The sequence below is a fragment of the Cervus canadensis genome, chromosome 23 (assembly GCF_019320065.1).
Source record: "Cervus canadensis isolate Bull #8, Minnesota chromosome 23, ASM1932006v1, whole genome shotgun sequence".
NCBI lineage: Eukaryota > Metazoa > Chordata > Mammalia > Artiodactyla > Cervidae > Cervus > Cervus canadensis.
Window position 1 is genome coordinate 31,378,194 of NC_057408.1, and position 14,414 is coordinate 31,392,607.

Sequence of the window (14,414 nt, forward strand, 5' to 3'; positions counted from 1 at the left end):
TTCATACTCATTAGCGTTTGCCTTACATATTGCGTTGCTCCTATGTTGGGTGCATATATATTTATAATTGTTATATCTTCTTCTTGGATTGATCCTTTGATCATTATGTAGTGTCCTTCTTTGTCTCTTTTCACATCCTTTATTTGAAAGTCTATTTTATCTGATATGAGTATTGTGACTCCTGCTTTCTTTTGGTCTCCGTTTGCATGAAATATTTTTTTCCAGCCCTTCACTTTTAGTCTGTATGTGTCTCTTGTTTTGAGGTGGGTCTCTTGTAGACAGCATATATGGGGGTCTTGTTTTTGTATCCATTCAGCCAATCTTTGTCTTTTGGTTGGGGCATTCAACCCATTTACATTTAAGGTAATTATTGATAGGTGTGGTCCCGTTGCCATTTACTTTGTTGTTTTGGGTTCACGTTTATACAACCTTTCTGCATTTCCTGTCTAGAGAAGATCCTTTAGCATTTGTTGAAGAGCTGGTTTGGTGGTGCTGAATTCTCTCAGCTTTTGCTTATCTGTAAAGCTTTTGAGTTCTCCTTCATATCTGAATGAGATCCTTGCTGGATACAGTAACCTAGGTTGTAGGTTATTCTCTTTCATTACTTTCAGTACGTCCTGCCATTCCCTTCTGGCCTGAAGGGTTTCTATTGATAGATCAGCTGTTATCCCTATGGGAATCCCTTTGTGTGTTATTTGTTGTTTTTCCCTTGCTGCTTTTAATATTTGTTCTTTGTGTTTGATCTTTGTTAGTTTGATTAATATGTGTCTTGGGGTGTTTCACCTTGGGTTTATCCTGTTTGGGACTCTCTGGGTTTCTTGGACTTGAGTGGCTATTTCCTTCCCCATTTTAGGGAAGTTTTCAGCTATTATCTCCTCGAGTATTTTCACATGGCCTTTCTTTTTGTCTTCTTCTTCTGGAACTCCTATGATTCGAATGTTGGGGCGTTTCACAGTGTCCCAGAGGTCCCTGAGGTTGTCCTCATTTCTTTTGATCCTTTTTTCTTTTTTCCTCTCTGCTTCATTTATTTCCACCATTTTATCTTCTACCTCACTTAGCCTATCTTCTGCCTCCGTTATTCTACTCTTGGTTCCCTCCAAAGTGTTTTTGATCTCATTCATTGCATTGTTCATTTTTAATTGACTCTTTTTTATTTCTTCTAGGTCTTTCTTAAACAATTCTTGTATCTTTTCAATCTTTGTCTCCAGGCTATTTATCTGTAACTCCATTTTGTTTTCAAGATTTTGGATCATTTTTATTATCATTATTCTAAATTCTTTTTCAGGTAGATCCCCTATCTCCTCCTCTTTTGTTTGACTTGGTGGGCATTTTTCATGTTCCTTTACCTGTTGGGTATTTCTTTGCCTTTTCATCTTGTTTAGATTGCTGTGTCTGGAGTGGACTTTCTGTATTCTGGAGGTCTGTGGTTCCTTTTTATTGTGGAGGATTTACCCAGTGGGTGGGGTTAGACGATTGGCTTGTCAAGGTTTTCCGGTTAGGGAAGCTTGCGTCAGTGTACTGGTGCGTGGAACTTGATTTCTTCTTTTTGGAGAGCAATGGAGTGCCCAGTAATGAGTTTTGAGATGGGTCTATGTGTTAGGTGTGACCTTGGGCAGCCTGTATGTTGACATTCGGGGCTATGTTCCTGTGTTGCTGGAGAATTTGCGTGGTATGTCTTGCTCTAAAACTTACTGGTTCTTGGGTGGTGGCTGGTTTCAGTGTAGGTATGGAGGCTTTTGGACGGTCACTTATTACTTAAAGTTCCATGTAGTCAGGAGTTTTCTGGTGTTCTCAGGTTTTGGGCTTAAGTTTCCTGCCTCTGGATTTCTGTTTTATTCTTCCTGTAGTCTCAGGACTTCTCCAACTATACAGCACTGATAATAAAACTTCTAGGTTAATGGCGAAAAGATTCTCTCCCGTTAGGGACACCCAGAGAGGTTCACAGAGTTACATGAACAGGAGAAAAGGGAGGAGGGAGATAGAGATGAGCAGGCGGAGAAAAAGGGGGACTCAAGAGGAGAGAGAGAGATCTACGCAGCTGTCTGTTCCCAGAGTGTTCTCCGTATCTCAGACACCTACAAGGATTCACAGAATTGGATTGGGAAGAGAAGGGGAAAGGAGGAAATAGAGGTGTTCTGAGGTAGAAAACAGAGAGTCCAGATTGGGAGAGAATAATCTTCGGTTTAAAGATAGGGCTTCTCTTTTTTTTTTTTTGGTAAGGTTATAGTGTAGTGAAAATGAAAATGAAGAGTAGTAGAGGAGTTCTAGAGGACTTTAAAAGAAATAAGAGAAAAAGAAAAATAGAAAATAAAAGAGAAAACGGAAAGGAAAAAAAAGAAGAAAAAAGAAGAAAAAGAAAAAAAAGAAAAAAAACAAAACAAAAGAAAGAAAGAAAGAAAAAAATTTTTTTCCCCTAATTAAAAAAATCGTAAAAATCTATGAAAATGAAAGTTAAGGAGTAATGGGGGAGTAATAGGGAATTTTAAAGGAAAATAAAAGAGAAAAAATAAAAAAAGAAAAAATATAAAAAGAAAAAAAAATTTTTTTTTTTTTCCTTACTTAGAAAAAAAAAAGTAAAAATATATCTAGGAGTTTCTCTGGAGCTGCTGCGGTCAGTGTGGGTTCGGCTCAGTTTCAGATAGCTCCTCGTTCCAGCTTACACTTCTCGATATCTACAGGGCCCTTCCGGTGAAGTCGGTGTTTTCTACAGGGATTTTAATCTGTTGCACCAGTCCCTTCTGAAGCGGTTCCCTTTGTTTATTTGGCTTCTGTTTGTCGGTCTCTTCAGAGCCTCATTTCCGCCCTGACACAGGCGGGCGGAGGTGGACTCTTATTCAGGTAGCTAGTTCCGCTGCGCTGCTGGGAGGGGCTGACGCTGCGGGGATGGGCTGGCGCTGCGGGGCGGGGCTGACGCTGCGGGGAGGGGCTGGCCCTGCGGGGGCGGGCTGGCGCTGCCGGGAGGGGCTGACGCTGCTTTCTCCGTCTGCGCCGCTCAGGCTCCCGGCTGTTCTACACGGAGCGCGCCCCGCGCTGCGCTAGGCTCCAGCCCTCGGGTGTCACACAAAAGCGCGGAAGGAAAAGCTGCGCCTGCTCTCTGTGCCTTCCCCGTCAGAGCGGTCCAGGCAGCGAGGGGCTTGATGGGCGCGCTATCCCCAGGTGTGGCGCGTCCACTCCCTTCCGCGGACCCAGTCTCAGTTTCCGCTGGCGCCAGTCGGGTGCGCGCGCCTTCCGCCCTCCGCGTCCCCAGCCCCAGTCCCCGCCCGCGCCGGTCGGGTGCCTGCGCCCGGTGTCTCACCGCGACCCTCCCCTCCCTCCTGCCTCCGCGGGGCTGGGCCGGTCCGCAGCCTGCGAGCTCTTCTCGGGACTTTCTCCGTCCCTTTGTTCTGCGAACAGCTGGCAGTGTGTTCCGGCAGGTTAATTTTCTCTCTCTCTCTTTTGGTCTCCCACAGTTCAAGTTGGCAACTCACAGAAGCTCCCTCCGATTGTCCTCAGGGCACTTAGGCCCGGACCCTACTCCAAGCAATGCCGCCTAAGATTCCCTTCCTGGGACGGATCTCCGTCCTTAGCTCTTTTGTCTCACTTTTTATCTTTTATATTTTGTCCTACCTCCTTTCGAAGACAATGGTCTGCTTTTCTGGGCGCCTGATGACCTCAGCTAGCGATCAGAAGTTGTTTTGTGAAGTTTGCTCTGCATTCAGTTATTCTTTTGATGAATTTGTAGGAGAGAAAGTGGTCTCCCCGTCCTACTCCTCCGCCATCTTCCCTCATCACCGATTTAAGATATTTTATAAAAACAGAACTTCATTCATACATTAAAGAATTCATCTCAATGAAAAATAGTAAAAATTAAAAAGGTGTAGAAAGCACTGTTAGTGATGTGACATTTTTAATTCATCCCTTTAATATAATAAACTGTTAAACACTATTCATTTATTTATATTTATGCATTTTCCATAAACTTTGAGGTACTGTAAAGCTAGACAATATAGAGAATGAAAAATATATACACTTCTAATGTAATATGTTATCTTGAGAAGCAAAACAAGCTGTTGAGAAGTCATTGTTACTGTCATTGGAAGCTTCATTTTGCTATGAAATTTCTAAGATCTAATCTAATTTCAGTTTCTTAGAAATTAAAGTAAAAATAGGGAAACACATTATGATGCATAACTTTCATTTTCTTATAAAGTACAATTTGCAAATTAGTCCCCAGAAATATTTTTTCTCCCAGAAACTGAACTCGACTAATTGACTAATGTTACTTAAATAGCACAATTTTTTAGAATGACTCTTAAAAACTGTAGAAATGTCTTTTCTTTGTTCTACACTAAAACAGTTTTAAAGCTAAAATTTATTTTGGAGTTCATTTATATAAACTTGGCATTTTATGGACATTTGAACTGAAGGTATGAAAAATAGTTTTTCTAGTAACACTCAACTGCTAGTAACAGAAGTCATCTGCAAGCTACTGGCCTCGTATCTCCATTAAATCCCACTTCATTCTCATGCATTTGGTTTCAACTTTTGACACTGCAGCTCATCCTCTCCTTCTGCCCAGACTATTCTAGTTAACAAGTACCTACAGAGGATTTTATTGAATTATTCTTTATTAGATTGTGGCATTATTTCTCCATCTTTCTGTTCAGTTCAGTTCAGTCACTCACTTGTGTCTGACTCTTTGTGATCCCGTGGATTTCAGCACACCAGGCTTCCCAGTCCATCACCAACTCACAGAGTGTGCTCAAACTCATGTCCATAGAGCGGGTGATACCATCCAACCATCTCACCCTCTGTCATCCCCTTCTCCTGCCTTCAATCTTTCCCAGCATCAGTGTCTTTTCTAATGAATCAGCTCTTCACATAAGGTGGCTGATGTATTGAAACTTCAGTTTCAATAGCGTTCCTTCCAACAAATGTTCAGGACTGATTTCCTTTTGGATTGACTCCTTTGATCTCCTTTCAGTCCAAGGGACCCTCAAGAGTTTTCTTTAACACCACAGTTCAAAAGCATCAATTCTTTGGCCCTCAGTTTTCTTTATGGTCTAACTCTCACCTCTTTACGTGGCTACTGGAAAGACCATAGCTCTCAACAAACAGACATTTGTTGGCAAAGTAATGTCTCTGCTTTTTAATATATCTAGGAGTGTCATAGCTTTTCTTCCAAGGAACAAGTGTCTTAGTTTCATGGCTGCAGTCACCATCTGCAGTGATTTTGCAGCTCAAGAAAATAGTCTGTCACTGTTTCCATTGTTTCCCCATCTGTTTGCCATGAAGTGATGGGACCAGATGCCATGATGTTAGTTTTCCAAATGTTGAGTTTTAAACCAGCTTTCCACTCTCCTCTTTCACTTTCATCAAAAGGATCTTTAGTTCCTCTTTTTTTCTGTCATAAGGGTGGTGTCATGTGCATATCTGAAGTTATTGATATTTCTCCCAGAAAGCTTGATTCCAGCTCGTGCTATATCAGTATGGGCTTTTGCATATTGTACTCTGCATATAATTTAAATAAGCAGGGTGACAATATACAGCCTTGATGTACTTCTTTCCCAATTTTGAACCAGTCTGTTGTTCCATGTCCAGTTCTAACTGTTACTTCTTGACCTGCATACAGATTTCTCAGGAGGCAGGTCAGGTGGTCTGGTATTCCCATCTCTTTGAGATTGCATTTCTTTGGGATTGGAATGAAAATTGACCTTTTCTGAAGCCTCATTTAGTTTTCCACAGAAGCTACTTTAAAAATTTTTCTGGATTTGAAATCTTGGCCCTTTCTATCTTCTTTGGATTACAGTAACACCCACTGGCTAGACAGGTGCTAGATACATGCTAGATATGACACATACTGCAGATTCAGATTTACCACCATTATCACCATAGTTGTTGTTGTTCAGTCACTAAGTCTTGTCTGACCCTTGGTGAGCCCATGGATTGCAGCATGCCAGGGTTCTCTGTCCTTCACTGTCTCCCAGAGTTTGCTCAAACTCATGTCCATTGAGTTGATGATGCTATCTAGTCATCTAGTCATCTCATCCTCTGCCATCCCCTTCTCTTCCTGCCCTCAATCTTTCCCAGCATAGAGGTCTTTTCTAATGGTTTGGCTGTTTGCTTCAGGTGGCCAAAGTATTGGAGCTTCAGCTTCAGCCTCAGTCCTTCCAATGAATATTGAGGGTTATTCTCAAGGAAATCCTAAATTTCCTTTAGGATTGACTTTTGGTTGCCTTGTAGTCCAAGGGACTCTCAAGAGTTGTTGTTGTTTTTTTTTTTTTTCCTCCAGCACTACAGTTCTAAAGCATCATTTCTTTAGTGCTCAGCCATTTTTATGGTCTACCTTACATGTGTACATGACTACTGGAAAAAACACAAATTTGACTATAAAGACTTTTTTGGTAAAGTGGTGGCTCTGCCTTTTAATATACTGTCTAGGTTTGTCAGAGCTTTCCTTCCAGGGGGCAAATGTCTTTTAATTTCAAGGCTGCAGTCACTTTTCACAGTGATTTCAAAGCACAAGATAAGAAAATCTGTCACTACTGCCACTTTTTTGCTATGAACTGTTGGGACTGGGAGCCATGATCTTAAAGCTTTGAACGTTGAGTTTTAAGCAGGTTTTTCACTTTCCTCTTTCACCCTCATCAAGAAGCTCTTTAGTTCTTCTTCACCTTCTGCCATTAGGGTGATATTATCTGAATATCTAAGATTATTGATATTTCTCCTGGCAATCTTGATTCCAGTTTGTAAGCTATCCAGCCCAGCATTTCACATGATGTACTTACTCTGCATGGATGTTAAATAAGCAGGGTGGCAATATACAGTCTTGATGTACTCCTCTCCCAATTTGGAACCAGTTAGTTTTTCCATGTCTAGTTCTAACTGCTGCTTCTTGATCCACATACAGATTTCTCAGGAGACAGGTAAATTGGTCTGGTATCCCCATGTTTAAGAATTTTCCACGGTTTATTGTGATCCACATGACCCCAAATTAAACCCATCTTCCTTCCCCACAAAATGTCCCCTCCTTTTATGTTTTGTATTTTAGTAAATATCATAAGTATTTAGTAAATATATAGCTCCCCAACTCCATTCCCACCACTAGCTTACCGTCACTCTTGTCTAACAGTTCCTAATTTGTTGTCCAGAGTGTTTACTGGAAAAGATTCTCAACTTGTGTCTGTTCTTCCAGTCTTGACTCATTTCTATTATTTTCTCTACATAGATATGAGTGCACAATGTAATTGTGGTCCTATCTCTTCCGTGATTAAGAGCCTGTAATGGGCTCAGTGTTTAGACTAATCATGAAGTTAAAAACCACTCCTGACTGTTACTGGATAGGGAGATTCAAAGAGGACCCTATCTCATGTGCCTTGGTTCTTGGTAAAGACACGAAGAAGAATCCGAGGTACTGTCATTGCAAAAACAAGTTGATTGGGGGGGAAAAAATAGGAACAGAAAGAACATGTCAAGAGAGAGGTAGACCAAGCCAAGAGAGTCACTGGTTCTGGAATGATGAGGTATGGGGTTTTTCAAGACAGGAAGTTTACATCTAAGGTGGACATGTACTGACAGTTTTGATTGACACTTGTAAGTTCCATAACAACAGGTTCTATTGCACATGTCTTTCCCATAATTTTGTCTGTTATAATCAAATATATGTATGTATAGGATGTTTATGAATTTTTAATAGGCTCCGGGCTGCCTAAGGTCACTTGAGGACACAGCTCTACTTCAAGGGACATGTGTCAAAGTTGGAGAAGTCCCTGTGGTTAGTTTGTATCCACTGTGGGGCTAGGGCTCATGTTCTGGAGTTGGAAAGATCTCCATGGTTATTTTGTAGCATATCCATGAGCTCTCCTGGGCCACACTGGGGCTTGTCTGAGATGGGATTTAGAGATCAGCTTGAATCTTTTCAGTCAGGCCACACCTCCTTGCCTAAACCTAAATTCTTTCCTAACACTGCTGTTGTCATTGTTCCTTACCACTTCAGCCTCATGTCTTCATGCACTTTGAACCAGAGGACCTAACTATATTGGTATTTTTTTGGCACAATGTCTTTCTCAATCTGCTCGGCACACTTAAGAGATTTTAACTCTTACTGGGCCATTACCTGTGTTTCTGTTTTGATTATATAGGTTCCTCTCATATTTTATATGGCAACTTCAATTTTATTTCTTCTGGGAAGCCTATCAGATACCCTGATCTGTATATGTGGAACTGAGAGGTTATACCACCACTATACCCAGCTTCTTAGAATATGTCACTATGCCTAGCAACATCCTGGGTACTTCCCAACATCCCTTAACTGTCTAAACTGAATTTAAACAGCACCTGCTTTATTTTGTTTCTTTATTTATAGCCCCTAGTACAATGCCCAGAATATGTGTTCACTAAATATCATTTAAAGAATGAATAAATGGAATTGTAACTTTTCATTATTCTTGCAGTTGTTGCATGTATGATAGTGTGAACCTGATTATCTGCAAGTCCTCATTCTGACCCCTTAAATGACATGAGACAGGAAGAAAAATCACTGCTTAGGAATTAAGTGATGTTGTTATCATGCCCCCTCCCCCCACCAAGTCATACAATTCTTTTGGGTATTATAATATCACAAATATATTTAATCAAATACTTTCTATGCATGAGACACAGCTAGTCAATATGTGGTAAACAAGTTAGCTTCAATATAAAGTGGAGATACTGTTTCTGAGAAATGCATTGATCTCAAATGGCAGAGTTAGTCTTCTTTTGTGAGAAGCATCTTTCAAATAAAGCTACTTGAGCTTTTGAAGGTGTCAACACTTTGATGTTTCAAAGCCTCAATTATTCAGGTACCACAGAGCTGAGCATTGTACGTCTGCCAATGTCACATTTAAAAAGCTCAGATGGCTAAGATGCCATGTTCTGTTCAAGTCTTCTGATATTTGAAATTAAGAGAAAAGCTCTTTCATTTCAGCAATACCTAAGGCTCTCCCAGTCTTCATGCTGCTGCTGAAACTCAACATTCATTAAATACTTGCTTGCAATTTGAATACATTGTTAATAGGGTGGACAGCTTCTGAGGTTGAAAGTTCAATTTATACTCTAGGGCTGGGGGGCGAAGGGGGGAACTTTTGATATCTCTGATTGAGATTGGATATTGTATCAAGGACTTGGTTTGGAGCCAGAAATGTATTAGACAAATTATCCAAGGGGAGTGAAAATAAATGCTTTTATCTTAAGCAACACCTGAGGAAGCTACAGTCATGTTTCAACATGAAGCATTCAATCCTGTGTTGCCCACATCCCAGATGTTTTTGAGAACTTTTTCCTCAATAAATCAGCTGCAAATACTGATTTTCTACCAACATTATACAACACTTCTTTATTTAATCCCCTGTAATATAAAGCTTCTGGCCCACTGACTCTGAAGTCACAACCTTCTACCTCAGGGCTACATCACCTTTTACTTGTCAAACAAATATTTGTATTTAAATTTCTAGTGCAATTTGTTTCTAAAGATAGACTTCTCTTAGCATCAAAGAATCTATAATTTGCATTGGTCTGAAATTGCCCGGAAATGACATTTAGACTGAATAATCCTTGTGGTAGAAATTAATTTTAAATATTTGGGAGAAATAATGCATGAAGAGGTGTCATCAATAATACCTATAAATGAAGTTATAATCTCCACATTTTGCATCCAGTTTCATGCATGATCCAGAGTCTTATAGGTACTCAAATGGTAATTGCTTAATTAGGAAGGGAAAAGAAGTATCCAAGCTACACCTTACTCAAATGATTCCTTCTAAAGTACCATTTTCAAAAATGCCTAAATAAAACATCCAAACTGCTCAGCCACACTGCCGTCCCCTTTTGGCAGCATTTTGGTTTTTTATTCTGTCTTGGAATGCACTTTCTTGCTTGAGCATTCTGCTCACTGTAACACCCAGCTCCTTGGATCACTGTGGTGCACCTAATCTACCCTTTAAAAATCTGCTCTACCGACTTCTCTATGAATAATTTTCTTACTGTTCCAACCTAGGAAGATTTCTCCTGTCTCACATTTATATTACTTACCATTTGCCCCCATTTATTTGGCATTACAGCATGTATTGCCTAGTGGCATCTGTTCTATTTTTGGCTGATATTGCTACTGACCTTTTTATGTACATATCTTGTCTCCTTAAATGGATGGAATGCTTTTTGAGGACAGGATCAGGAATTGAATCACAGATTTTTGCACCTATAAGAAACTTTAGAGATCAAATGGCCCAACACTTCATTTTATAATTGAGAAGAAAAGAGTCTGGTAGAAGTTAAATTACTGATTTAAGGTCAAACAATAATTTAGTTAGAAGATCAGAAATAGAATTCCTGGCTTGAAATACACTGTTCTTTACAGTGTGCTCCTCGGTAACTTTCCCACCATATTAGAGTTGAAATGAACATTAGTTATCCAACCTCCTCAATTTACAGAGTCAGAAACTGAAACCTAGAGAAGCTGAGAAACTATTGCCAATGTCATATATTGAGTTAATTTTAGCAGTCTTGGGACTACAAAGCACAATGCTTTGCTCACTGATCTAAACTCTCTTCATCTTTCTGTATTCCATAAACTTCCATGTATAGCATAAATACTTATTAAGCATCTGCTAAACTTTATACATAAGAATATAAATGTCTCTAGTATAGAGTTCTAGAATCTGTTTTTTAAGTGGAAATGGAGAAATAAATTTCAAAGTTTAACTTTGGCCCCATCTCTTTAATCTTTCTCTGTGTACCACTCTATTTCATCTTTGAAGGACCAAGCTGTGTATATAAACAGGTAGATTTAGGTTTACTTCTATTTTTAGGGGAAAAACAATGTATATATATATGTATCTTGTCTTTCAAAGTTAACCAGAGCCAAATCCTTACCTTTTTGTGCATGGCAGATCTCTTTTCCTCAGACCTCTCAATCTGTCTCGGATTGAGGTAAAGTTTCAATTTATCATCACTCAGTGGTTTCTCCCAAATTGTGAGGAATTCTTATTTTCTATATCTTATATGCAGAAAAATCCTTCACAAGAAATATTATAATCCTTTGTCTAGTGAAGACCATGGGAGAGTCTTCAGCATGTCAATATACTCTGTAACCAGAAACACCTAAGTTTTTTAAAGATTTTCTCTATAATCACCATAGAGTGAAAACTCAACCACCATAACTCCCACAGTCCAGAGATCATCTCACCTTAATTTAATTCATGAATTTTGCTTCAGTTCATCATTTTTGACTGATAAAATTAAATACTGGACTTAGAGATTTACTGTGATCATCAGAGGAAATGTCATCTTACAGGAGGTCACATTGCCACTGATTCACTAGGTGGGTTTTAACCAAGTCATGAATGTCCTGGGATTATTCCTTCATCTGTCAAAAATAAACAAACAAACAAAAATAGAAGTTTTTGACTAAATGATCTCTGCCTGTCTCTCTCTTGATAAATGCATCAAGATACCTGAAGACATGGATCTGCCTTCCCAACTGCTGAAATATTTGAAAATTGTAGAAATGCTATTTTACAAATATAAATTCCCTGGAAAGTTACCATCACAGTGACAGAAGATAGTAGTAGTTTGTGGAAGATACCTAACAATTGTTCAAGGTTTATATGTGTCATGAACTTCATCAATATTAACTTACTTATTCTGCAAAATTCTGTGAAATTAATGTTATTATTATTCTCATTTTACAGGTGAAAATCTAAGGCACTGGGTTTATAGTAACATGTCTTACAGTGTGTAGTGAGTTAGTCACAATTTGCAGTCAAATCTCAGGTTCTACAGCTTGTATTCTCAACCATTGCTTTCAACTCTCTCTCACAACAATCACAGAAAACCCACATGTTCATCTTAGGAACAGGAGATCAGAGAGATCTACAAACATCCAAGCCCTAGGAGAAAACATCTACAATTTAAGAATAGGTCCAGATTGACAAATACAGAGAGTTCTAAGGTAGGCTAGAGGATAAAAGGTTGTGACACAAAGTGATTGCTTAAAAATCAGAGCTCTGTATCAACCTAGAGGGGTATGATGGGGAGGGAGATGGGAGGAAGGTTCAAAAGGGAGGGGATATATGTATACCTATGGCTGATTTGTGTTGAGGATTGACAGAAAACAATAAAATTTGTAAAGCAATTATCCTTCAACAAAAATTTTAAAAAAAATGTAATTAATTTAAAACCTCTAAAACATCAAGACACTAGAACAGAGCCTTAAGTTTATTTTTAATGAGCACATTCATTTTTCTTTCTTCTTAATTGAAATTTTGTTTTCTGCTAAGTATATACCCATCTGACACTGCTTCACCCATTACTTAGGGTTCTCTATCTTCCTTTAAATCATTCACTAAGAAGATATTGAGAATTACTCTGTGTGGCCATCACTGTATTTGCCACTAGCTCTGATGAGTGCAAAACAGTAGGCAAATGATTAGGAAATTGAAAATTTTATGATTTACATGGAGGAAGAAAGCCAATATAAGAGAGCCAATTGCATTATGCTATGAAAACTTGAGTGTGATCTTGTGTTCTAAATTCCATGATTACAAAAGCAGCACAAGTGATATCTAGTCCTGCCTCTGATATTAAGAAGCAAATTGTTGGCTAAGGATCAATTACTTTATCTGTAAAATGGGAGACCCAGACTCCAAATGATTCTCTAAGATCTCTTCCTGGTATGCAAACCCATGCCTTCCACTTTTGAGTGGATCTTGGAGTCCCCATTGTATTTCACACTGTCAGTTATATTATTCATATTTATGGTAAGTAATGTTTAATTGTTCTTGGTAAGGTATTTGTTGCTTTTGTTGTTCAGTTGCTAAGTCATAGCCGACTCTTTGCATCCCCATGTACTGCAGCATGGCAGGCTTCTCTGTCCATCACCATTTCCTGGAGTTTTCTTACACTCATGTCCATTGAGTCTGTGTTACCATTCAACCATCCAATCCTTTGTCATCCCCTTTTCCTCTCACCCTCGAACTTTCCCAGCATCAAGGTCTTTTTCAATGAGTCAGCTCTTCACACCAAGTGACTAAAGGATTGGAGCTGCAGCTTCAGTATCAGTCCTTCTAATCAATATTCAGGGTTGATTGCCTTTAGGATTGACTGGTTCAGTATCCTTGCTGTCCAAGTGACTCTCAAGAGTCTTCTCCAGCACCTCAGATCGAAAGTACCAATTGTTTGGCGCTCAGCCTTTTTTACGGTCCAAAACTGTCATCTGTACATGACTACTGGGAAAACCATAGCTGTGAATGTACGGACCTTTGTCAGCAATGTGATGTCTCTACTTTTTGATATGCTGTCTAGGTTTGTCATTAAGCTTCCTTGGTGACTCAGATGGTAAAGCGTCTGCCTGTAATGCAGGAGACCTGGTTTCAATCCCCTGGTTGAGAAGATCCTCTGGAGAAGCAAATGGCAACCCACTCCAGTACTCTTGCCTGGAGAATTCCATGAACAGAGGTGTCTGCTGGTCTCCAGTCCCGGGGTAACAAATGGTCAGACATGATTGAGCGACTTTCACTTTCACCTTTTAGGTTTATTAGAGCTTTTTTTTTTCCCCCAAGGAGCAAGTGTCTTTTAATTTCATGGCTGCAGTCACTGTCTGCAGTGATTTTGGAAGCCTGGAAAATAAAGTCTGTTAGTTGTCAGGAAGCATTTAACAAAAGGCTTCCTGTGTGCTATTTTGGATCTGTCAGGAACCCTCTGGCCCTTATTGATTCCTGAATATTCAGGAATGAAGAGGAGAGGCACGCCTTTCCCGGGGCTGAGGAATCCAGGCATTTCTCATTACAGTGATAAGTACCCTCTTCCTTCTTATGAAAAGGTGATTTTCTGCAACTCTCTCTTTGATAGGGATCCTCTTATGTTTTGTAAGTCTGGAATTTTAATCTTTATCTTTGCTGAGAATAACCACCTTGTAAGATAGTACATATGCCCACACCCTGTTGATTAAAACACCTTTGCTCCATCAGAGCTTGGGTCCCCATGTCTTTCTTTCTGTCTTTCTCATCTCTCTATCTCTGGCTAATTCCTTGGAGCACGGAGGCCCGCTGAGCTCACTTTCTTGCCCGGGCTTCTAAGACCCTCTGGGGAAGGCGCACTGTGCCTTCACCCACCTGAGAGGGCGCCCGGTGCCTACGTGCAGCAGCGCGAACCCTGAGAACAGGACTCTATTGGCTTTCCGCGTAAACCAGGGGATATCAGCCTCTTTCTCTCTCTTACTTTCTTATCGTCCACTCCGGACCACCAGGCTCCTGTCCATTAAAGGACCAACAGTTAGTTTCCTTTTTTTTCCCCACCATCTGTTTGCCATGAAGTAATGGGACCAGATGCCATGATCATAGAGTTTTGACTATTGAGTTTTAAGCCAGCATTTTCACTCATTTCTTTCACCTTCATCAAGA